At 44.0% G+C, this 10,931-nt stretch overlaps 1 pseudogene; it reads right to left on the bottom strand.

The window, feature by feature from the left end:
• Positions 1–789: 789 nt before the first annotated feature.
• Positions 790–9,445, bottom strand: LOC131913804 (speckle-type POZ protein-like; annotated as a pseudogene).
• Between the last annotated feature and the right edge of the window lie 1,486 nt (positions 9,446–10,931).

Genomic DNA, 10,931 nt, shown 5'->3' with positions numbered 1-10,931 from the left:
AAAAAGCTGGGCGGTGGTGGTGCACACCTTTAATCCCAGCACTCGGGAGGCAGAGGCAGGTGGATCTCTATGAGTTCGAGGCCAGCCTGGGCTACCGAGTGAGTTCCACGAAAGGCGCAAGGCTACACAGAGAAACCCTGCTGGGGGGGGGGGAAGAAGAAGAAAACCTAATTATTCTTAACAATAAAAACTGGATATTGAGGGTGAAAGCTGAAAGATCAGAGGAGCAGCCACCAGTGAGTTCTTATTTCTCTGGATCCTCTGATCTACTGCGGTTCCAGATCCTATCTTTATCCACCTGATATTCCTGTCTCTACCTCCTTTGTGCTAGGATTAAAGGTGGGTACCACACCAGGCTCTGTTTCTTTTTTAGACTGGATCAATCTTGTGTAGCCCAGGGTGGCCTTCAACTCTTAATCTTCCTGCTTCCTCCCATGTGCTGGGATTAAAGGTGTGTGCCTCCACTGTCTGACCTCTGTGGTTATCTAGTGGCTAGCTCGGCCCTCTGATGTCCAGGCAAGCTATATTTGTCAGAAAACAAACAAAATATCATACAACACATGTTATATTTAATTTGGGTAAGATTTTGTCTAGCTAAAGTATAGCAGAGTCAAGCATGTCCCGCCAGCATTCTAACTTACATACAGCTGTATTAAAACAGGAGCCACCCTGATTCATTTCCCCAGATTCACTGTAAATGCTCCACAGATCTCTTTCTACCCAGGAGTCATTTATAACAACTGGCTGGTGCTTCTGGAACATAAGAGGAGGTCAGAGCTAACCAGGGTCCTAAGCTCTCTTCAGAGGATTGAGAGGAAGCTCCAGGAGAGGGCCTCTTGAATAAGCCAGGAAGCCATATGCTTCAGCCACCAAGTGGGGATATGACTCCACCATTATCTTCCAGCCTGAGGTCTCAGAGACCTCAGAAGCATGAGCTGTAATAAAATCCAGTGCGTGGGTTTTCAGCTGCCATGAGCTGTGGAGGTCAGCCAGGTAGAGAGTATGGGCAGCATTCTCCACATTGAGGTCCCTGCAGAGGGCATCCTCACACATGACCTTCAAATGCTCCAGGCCATACTTGTCAGCAGCTGCTAGCACAGCAGCTGCCATGCTGTCCAGGTCTGGTGCCTTCCCAGTGTAAATGAAGTCCATCACTGCCTTGAAGACTTGTGGCTCCAGGTCAGGGATCTCAACCCAGTTCTTTCTGCTCTCCTCTATGTCATGTTCAAACATGGCTCTGAAAACTGGAGAGCGAGCTGCTAAGATGGCCTTGTGAGCCTGGAATTCCTGGCCAGCTACCACTAGGCAGCAGTCTGTGAATCAGGAATTCTCTCCACAGCTCTCCTAGCTCATCTGCCAATGTGCATCTGGGAACCTGGATCCCTGACTTCATGCTCTGATCAGAGATGTTGAAGGACGAGTCCTGGACCACCTGGAAGAAGCTGCTGTGCATGAGACAAGAGGAAATCTTGAAAGATGAACTTTTTGAATCCATTTCAGAAGAATTGCCCAAATTCCCAGAAGCCTGCCCATGCACCAGGGACAGATCTCGATCCCCCTGCTTGGGTGCCCCCCAAACAGTTCGAGCCAAACAACTGTCTTCTGTGTCCAGAGGGCCTAGTCCAGTCCCATGGGGGCTCCACACCCACCAGTCCACAGTTTATGGGTTTCCACTGGTGTGGCCGGTCATCTCTGCATGTCTTCCCACCATGATCTCGACGTCCCTCGCCTGCAGTATCTCTCCTCTCTCTCACCAGCTGGATTCCTGGAACTCAGCCTGGTGCCTGGCCGTGGATCTCTGCATCTGCCTCCATCTGTCACTGGACAAAGGCTCTATGATGACAGCTAGGTTATTTGCTAGGCTGGTCATCAGAGTAGACCGGTCCAGGCACCCTCTGGACCACTGCCAGCAGACCAAGGTGGGGTCAACCTTGTGGATTCCTGAGAGCCTCCCCAGCACCCTGTCTCTTCCTATTCCCATGATGACCTCATCTATCATGGTGTCTTCCTCCAGCGAAGACCTCCTGAATCTTGGCAGGTGATATCTATCAACAAAGGTTACTACTGGCCTTACCAGGACTTGGTCATTATCTCAAATTTTCTCTCTGGGACTCTAAAGATGATTCATCCACAGACAGCAGAAAGCAGTCTAGAGAAAATGATGCCCACATTCTCAAGAGTTGGGGGGTGTGGGTGGTCTTTGGTTATTTGGTGGGTAATGGATGTTTGTTATCATTTAGGGGAATATAGCAATGATAAGATAATATTGTAGATTATTGAATCTATTTTAAACTAAAAAAACTATTAATCTAAAATATTTTGTATATTGATAAAAATTTAAGGTAATTTTGTTACAAAACATTGTATATATATATTTCTACTCTTGTTTAAAGGATTTTTATATATTGATAAAAAAAAAAAGAATTGCCTGAACCTAGTGACTCTTGGGCTCCTCATAGTTTGTGTTTTCTCTCCTTTGGCACTTATGATCCAGAACTGGAACTTTGCCCAAACGTGACTCTTTGGACAGCTGAGCAACTGTAGGTAAACTGAGAGGTAATCTTTGCTTTCTATATTGGATCCATTCGGGTATATTCTCAAATACCATTTGTCATTGGCTCCTGGTGAGAAAGTGGAACTTTCAATGACTTCCGACATTCCCTCCAAGCAGAAACAGAAGTTGCTAATGGTCCACTTGCAGGAGAATTTCTGGACGCTGATCTTAGTGAATCCCCAGCTCTCGGCTACAAGGTCCCCTGATATAACTGCTTGAGATGGTTTGAAAGTTAAAGCTGATCCAAAATGAAGAACTGGGATTTGTTTTTTTCTGCTTCAACCTAAGAGTCACAATTACAGATATTTTTTAGATTTTTAGTTTCTATTTTCCCCTATGTTCCTTTTTCAATGGGGCTGGAAACTTGTGTCTCTGAAATTTTCTATCCAGATTTCAATATTAGTTTCAGAGAAGACAGTCTGGGCTACTAGGGACAGTTACATCACTCCATTTCTTTTCTAGATAGAATCTTAGGTCAATAGGAAACTAATTTTGACATTTATAAACAAGTGTTGAATAGTTTGGATGAGTTTATTCATTCATATTAAAAATGTTGCAGAATATATACAAGGAAATCTCTCTGCTTGAACAAAGGGGATTTAATAGAATGACTTAGGGCTGCAGTCCTGCTAATCCCACAATGGCTAGCTGTGAAGAGAAAGTCCAAGAATCCAGTACTTACTTAGTCCAGGAGGTTGGATGTGTCCTCTGGTCTTCAGTAGATGCTGGAATTCCGAAGAAAAGTTCTCTAATGCCAGGGAAGGAATGGACTTGCTGCAAGGTGAGGGCAAGCAGGCAAAGAGAAAGAGCTTCCTTCCTCCATGTCCTTTTATATGCTTCCAGCAGAAAGTGTGGCCCAATCTAGGGTGTGTCTCCCAGGCTCAAGACTGGATTAAAGGTGTGTGTCTTCAGGCCTTGAAATCAGGGTTAAATGTTTGTGTCTTTCTACCTCCAAATTCATATTGCAAGTGGATCTACCTACTTCAATTTAAGAAAAAAAACTTTCTCACAGGTTTGCCCTCCATGTTCGGATTTTTGTTATTCTGTGTCTAATTAAGTTGGGGACCAAGAGTAACCATCACAAGTATATTTTGTTTATTGTGCTATATGCAGATCCTAAATACTTCTCAATTCAGTCATGTTGACTGTTTAGATTCAGCTTCTCAATACCTTGTATTTTACATTTTTAACTTGTGAGTTCTGTCCTCTTCAAACTTTGAACTTCCATGCTTATTCTGCAGGGCCTTAAAAGTGAGAGAGTATTCTGGTTTCCAGAAGAACACATTCAACATTTCCTGAAGTATGGGTTTTGAGACCGATCCCCTTTGAAATGGGATTTGTAAAATGCTCCCCACATCTATCATCTTTCTCCAGTTCATCATGTTTGGAGGGACTCACTAAGCCTAGAGAACAGGAAAATAACTTCAGTGATTCAATCTACTCAGCAATTCCCAGCCTAGTTCTCCTGAAAGTCTGGATCCAATGCTGCTCACCCCTCAATACAGGATAAATCAATCAACTGGTTTTTTTTTTTTTTTTTTTTGTTGTTGTTGTTTGTTTTTTTTCGAGATAGGGTTTCTCTGTGTAGTTTTGGTGCCCGTTCTGGATCCCGCTCTGTAGACCAGGCTGGCCTCAAACTCACAGAGATCTGCCTGGCTCTTCTTCCCAAGTGCTGGGATTAAAGGCATGTGCCACCACAGCCTGGCAATCAACTGGTTTTGACCTCTGAATTTTTGGTTCCTCAGTTAGGATCCTTTCGCAGGTAGCTAACTAGTAGCCCCAGTTACTATTCTCTACGTGGGTTTAGGGTCAGAGTGGCAGATACCGCTTCCCTCAAATGTGTAATTTGAAATGAAGGTAGGCAATTTCTGCAAGACCCCTCATTAGCAAAGCAAATGCTTTACCTTGCCAGCCCAGAGCTCCCATGAACATGCTCCTGGAGATTGAGAGCAGCTTCCCATGTGGAAACTGAGAACCACCTGGGGCTCAATTTACAGGCTCTGTTCATATAGCCTCTCATTCCAGGAATGGGGTAGGTAGAACTTTTATTTCTGGTAGGTGGTTCTCTGGGGGACTTGGCACAGCCAAAAGGATTCAGGTCCCCAACAGGAAGAGGCACAAATCTTAATCGGCAGGAGTGTCCTCATACCAGAAAAAGCCACTGGTCCTTAAAAGAACACAAAACTGACAGAAACACATAGAAAGACATAGAAACACACACAAATGCAAACACACAGGCAGAGAGAGAGAGAGAGAGAGAGAGAGAGAGAGAGAGAGAGAGAGAGAGAGAGAGAGAGAGAATGGGATAGTGCTTGAACTGGAATTAAGCCAATAGAAAATCTATTAGCCAGCTGGCAGAACTACATGAGGTGTTCGAGATTCCAGTGCAGCAAGCAGCCTTTCTCAGGGTGAGCTTTTAAGCACAAAAACCATATTTTGGGTTGACAAACTTCAGTTAACAAGAACAGTTAGCCAGAAGTGGCACCACAGAAGCCAAAATGTTACTGTATTTCAAGCAAGATTTGAACACTTTGAGGTATTCTGAGAACTATGGACTTTGGTCGACTAAGCCTTTGTTTTATTTTTGGCAGGGATTGCTGTTTTTTTACACAAGTGTTGTGTTTTATACCCTGAATGGTACTTCCATCATGGAGACAGTTGTACTTAGGTATGGGAGCCTGCTAACACTTGGGCCCTGTTACACAGGTGGGTCTGTACACCATGAGCATATGGTGCCCTCAGAGGCCAGAAGAGGCTGTTGGATCCCCTGGATAACTGGAGTTACCAACTGTTGTCAACTGCCTTGAGCAAACAGTGAATTGGATGCCAGTCTTCTGGAAAAGTATCTAACACCTTTTATTGCTGAACCATTTCTCCATCCTATCACAATTACTTTCTTAAAGATGACGAAAAGCTCTGAAAGACCAGTTCATTCTCTAAAGGTTTGGCATCTGAAATATTTTAGCAGGAATTCAAGGGGGTAATTTGGTTCACACATTTTTCTTTGTTTCTTTAATTCTTTTTTTCTTTTTGACAACTTGTCACTCTCTTAGAAGGTGCTCTATGGACCAAGTCAACTCAGACTCCCAGAGCTGAGTCAGCCTCTGCCTTTAGACTACTGTGATCAAAGCCATAGACTACGACATCAGGCCTGGTTCATGAATTTCTTTTTAATCACAGTAACCACATTATTAATCTTATAAATGATATTGAAAGTTTGTCTTTAACATTAATTTAAATAACAGACTTTATTATTATTATTATTACTAGTACTATTATAATTATGTTATTATTATTATTAAGTTGTGATATGATCTCACTAGGTAGTTTTTTTTAGGCATAGAATTATTGATGTAGAGCAGGTTGGCCCCCAAGTCTTATACTCTGGGAATGCTGAGATTAGAGACATGAACCCCTATGCCCTGATACAACAAAGCATGAGTAACATCCACCTCAGAATCTCAGTGTTATTTATTACAAGGTGCAATATTAAGCTGCACTGTTTACTATGTGAGAAAAGTCACAAGGTATGACAAAACCCAATATAAGAGTTTATTAAGGGAAGGGAATGAGAAAGATGTGCATAGGCCTATGGAATGACCGTGTAGGAAGAGGGGAGGAATAAATTGAACCCACTTTTATAGGTCCCCCCCACCCGCATATGTGCATATGGGCTTAAGTAGCTATGCCATGCATGTGCATAGATTACATGTTCATGCAAATTACATGATCACACAGTGCATGGATTACATATTATGTAAGGCCCTGGGATGACTAAGCATCTTGCCAGGTGTGTGTGGTCATGTAGCTGGGGGAGTGGCTAGGAAGTCTAACATTCCAGACTCTTCGTTTTTTTATAAAAAAAAAAAGGTGGGTAAATGGGAATGGGGGCGTTGTGTCTCCCGAAACTGCTTCCAGTTGACTTGGTTGGCATCAGTTAACTTTTGGGGGTAGGGAAGCGGGCTTTTGGAGTAGCCAGATGTCCTGAGGTAGTGGATTATCCTCTGCTGCTTTGGGAAAAGTTCATTGCCTTCTACTCCTTCAACCTCTGTGACTGTTTGGGTCTGACAAGGTGCTGGCAAGGCAGAAGAGGAAGTTTAGAATTTTTTTTTACCTTGGTTGGGGTCCTATGGGGTCCCAGGGTGAGGGAGGAGGGTCTCAGGACCAGGAAAGTTTGAATTATACTTATCTGAAGTGGATCTGACTTGTCCAGGTGGATTCAAGCTGGCTCTGGAGCTTGAAAAAAATTTTAAACATATTAAGAAGCAGCCACAGGGAATTTAAAATCTTGAGCTGGTAGTCATGATATTATAATGTTTAGTACTCTGCTATCAGAATTTTATTGGTTAGTGTTAGCGGAGGGGGGGGGATGGAACATGCTTTTTTCTGAGAAGGTCAGAAATGCCAGGCTTAAGTCCCCTAAGGCTCTGGAGTGAGAGAGTGTACTGAGCTTGGGTAACTTACCTGGTAGGGTCTTGCAACTGGATAATACAGAAGGGTTCTGGGTGTCTCAGACTTTGGCTTCCACCTGAGAAACTGGCAAGGGATGTGAAATGTTAGAGCTAGTAGGATGGGTGGCTAGTAGGAGGAGGAGAGGAGCTTCTGACAAGTCTGGGGTAAGTCAAATGGGAGGAGCAAACAAAATAAAAGGTCCTACCTTAGCTAGAAAATCTCTTCCCATTAGGGGCACAGGGCAGATTAGAACAACTAAAAATGTGTGGGTGAAAGGGATACCCCTGAAAATACAACTAAATGGTAGGGTCTGGTTAGGTAGGTAAGGCTATCTCCCTACCTTAACATAGGGAGATGAGGAGAGGTGGGACCCCAAAACTCCCTTAGGATTGAGTGAGTGGCTCCAGCGCCGATAGGAAGGAAATGGATCACCCCGATACCATAATGGCTACCCTAGGTTCCCTGTGAGAGATGCCTGTGGTTGGGCAGGTAACAGGGCACCTCAATCCTTGCAAATGTCCAAACCTAGGAGATGGGCTGGCAGGTGGTCCCTGTTTGATGTCCCTATGCCACGAGGTGTACACGGGCAGTCAGTTGACCAGTGTCCCTCATGGGGGCACTTTGGACAAGGTGGCCCGCATGGGGCAGGGCAGGCATGAGCCCAGTGGCTTTCTCTACCACACTTAATACAGGGACCCGGAGGCCTTCAGGCAGCTGGTTAGATAGCTTCTGTCAGCATTTGGCAGTCATGTCTATGGGCTTTTTCATCTCTCCCATGGTACACCTTAAATGCTACCACTAAGACTTCTGCGTGTGGGGTCAGAGGCCCTCTCTCCAGATGCTTAAGTTTAGCCCTAATGTCAGGGAAGCTCTGGGAGACAAAGTGGGTCATAAGGAGCTGTCTGCCCTCTGGACTCTCAGGATTAAGACTCGTATATGTAAGAGAGCCTTTGTAAGCAGTTCTAGAAAGTGAGACGGATTTTTTTTTTATTATCTTGAATTACATTTTTTTAGCTTTTCATAATTTACTGGTTGAGGACAGCTTTATGAAGACCTGCCAGGAGCGAGGTTGTAAACCAATCCCTAGCTAGAGAACCACCTAGGGTATTGTAATCCCAATGAGTCCTGATCGGGAACCGCCTTGGCCCCAGGTGGATGGGCAGCATTAGTTTGATGAAACTTGTCTGCATGTATCTTTGCCTGCTCCCAAACTTGTCTGCACTCCTCAGGAAGTAGGTTATTAGAAAGTATTGGGGCATATGGACAGGAGAGAAGGAATCAAGAAGGGAGGGTTTAGAACTCAGGTAAGAAAAGATTGGATATAAGGTAACTCTTTCCATCTGCCCATTCTCTGGTAGAAGTTAGATAATTCCTGTAAAATATCGGGGTCTAAGGAGCCATTAGGTGGCCATTTTTTATTGTTATCTAAGGGATATTTAGACCTTTTCTTAGTACAAAGGCAGACAAGCTTAGAGGTCTTTAAGTAAGGCATTAAGCTGAGAGGCTTAAGAATTTCCAGAAGACAGCCAGGCATTGGTGGCACACGCCTTATATCCCAGCACTCGGGAGGCAGAGGCAGGCAGATCTCTGTGAGTTCCAGGACAGGCTCCAAAGTTACACAGAGAAACCCTGTCTTGAAAAATGATAAAATAAAAAAAAAAGAATTTCCAGAAGACATTCAGGGGAGAGATAGGGCTAATAGATTGGGAAGCTTTATTTCCCATGAGCACTGCAGAGAGAAAAAAATAAAAAAATAAGAAAACAAACGTAATCCAAGACTACAATCTCAGGCATCCCCTAGATCAAGTGAGTATGGAGGATTGGCTCGTCAAGCCAGATAATGAGGGCCAGGGCATAGCCCAAGGAGAGGGGCCCGACAGTGGCAGGCTCAATTCATTCGATGCTTTGTCAAGTGAGAGAATGAGGGTGGGGCTTACACAACCCTGGGACAGGGGTCCCACAATGCAAAAGATATCTCAGACCACAGCTGTGGGAAATGGCAAGAGGCTGAAGCCTGCAATAGGGGCCAGCCATAGCCAATGAAGGCCGTGGACAAGGGGGATAACAGCTTTGTAGGAATGGACACCATCACTTATTTTATGGAAGATGAACCACAGTAAGCAAAATACACTTGTGGTGGTTATTATTGGTTCTCAACTTAACAAGACATGGAATTGACTAAAACCCTAAAATGGAGGGCACAACAGTGAGAAATTCTGTGCTTAAGTTAAGTAGGTAGATCCACTTCAAATACAGACTTTGGAGGTAACATTTTACTGGGATTTCAAGGCTTGAAGACAAACACTTTTAATCCAGATCTTGAAGATGGGAGACACACTCTAAATTCAGCCTCGCCCTCTGCTGGAAGCTTATAGAAGGACATGGAAGAAGGAAGCTGTTACTCTATGCTGACTTGCGCTCACCTTGCAGCAAGTCCATTTTTTCCCTGGCATTAGAGAATACTTCTTCAGAATTGCAGCTTATACTGAAGGGCAGCTGACATGTCCAACCTCCTGGACTGAGTAAGTACTGGATCCTTGGACTTTCTCTTCACAGCTAGCCATTGTGAGATTAGTAGGACTGCAGCCCTAAGTCATTCTATTAAATCCCCTTTGTTAAGACAGAGGGATTTCCTTGTATATGTTCTTTTCCTCTAGAGAACTCTAGTTCAACATTTTTGATATGAGTGTATAAAATGTTCCAAAATTTCAAAAGTTGTCTATAATTGTCAAAACTAGTTACCTATTGACCTTTGATCCAATTGGAATGATGTAACAGTCCTTAGTAGCCTAGACTGTCTTCTCTGAAACTAATATTGAATTCTGGATAGAAAATTTCAGAGACCCAAATTTTCAGCCTTATAGAAGAGGGAATAGAGGAGAAATAGAAAGTAAAAAATCTAAATCGTGTCTATTATTGAGTCCTACAGGGTGAAGAGAAAATAATTCCTAGTTCTTCATTTTGGATCCAGTTTAACCTCCAAACTACCTCCAGGAGAAATTTCAGGGACCTTTCTGGGTCCTAGGACTACACAGAGGTCAGCATCCAGAATTTCTCTACAGGTGGACCATCAACAAGTTCTGTTTTATTCTGGAGGAAATTCGGGAACACATTAGAAGCCCAACTTTCTCAATAGGAGTTAATGACAAATGGTGTTTGAGAGTAAACCTGAAGGGAGTGGATGAATAAAGTGCAGATTACATGTCAGTTTACCTAGTGTTGCTCAGCTGTCTAAAGAGTCATGTTTGGAGCCGTGTGGTGGTGGTGCACGCCTTTAATCCCAGCACTCGGGAGGCAGAGCCAGGCGGATCTCTGTGAGTTCGAGGCCAACCTGGGCTACCAAGTGAGTTCCAGGAAAGGCGCAAAGCTACACAGAGAAACCCTGTCTCAAACAAACAAACAAACAAACAAACAAACAAACAAACACAACAAAAAAACCAAGAGTCATGTTTGGGCAAAGTTCTGGTTCTCGGTCTTAAATTCTGAAGTAGAGAAAACCCAAGGTGTGAGGATCCCTATAGTCTTTAGGTCCATACAAGGCTATGACTGGGGATTCAAAATGTTCATACTTCGAGATTTCCTCTTGTCCCATGGGCCTTGGCAAGGTGAGCATGGTCCAGCACTCCTTCAGCATCGCTGAATAGAACAGGAAGCCAGGGATCCAGGCTCTCAGGTGCACACTGGCAGATGAGGTAGGAGAGCTGTGGGAGAATTCCCGATTCACAGACTGCTGCCTGGTGGTAGCTGGCCAGGAATTCTGGGCTCACAAGGCCATCTTAGCAGCTTGCTCTCCAGTTTTCAGAGCCATGTTTGAACATGACATGGAGGAGAGCAAAAAGAACCGTGTTGAGATACATGACCTGGAGCCACAAGTCTTCAAGGCAATGATGGACTTCATTTACACTGGGAAGGCACAAGACCTGGA

Source organism: Peromyscus eremicus, chromosome 6 (genome assembly GCF_949786415.1).
Source record: "Peromyscus eremicus chromosome 6, PerEre_H2_v1, whole genome shotgun sequence".
NCBI classification, from domain to species: Eukaryota; Metazoa; Chordata; class Mammalia; order Rodentia; family Cricetidae; genus Peromyscus; species Peromyscus eremicus.
This window is presented reverse-complemented; position numbering and strand designations above follow the sequence as displayed.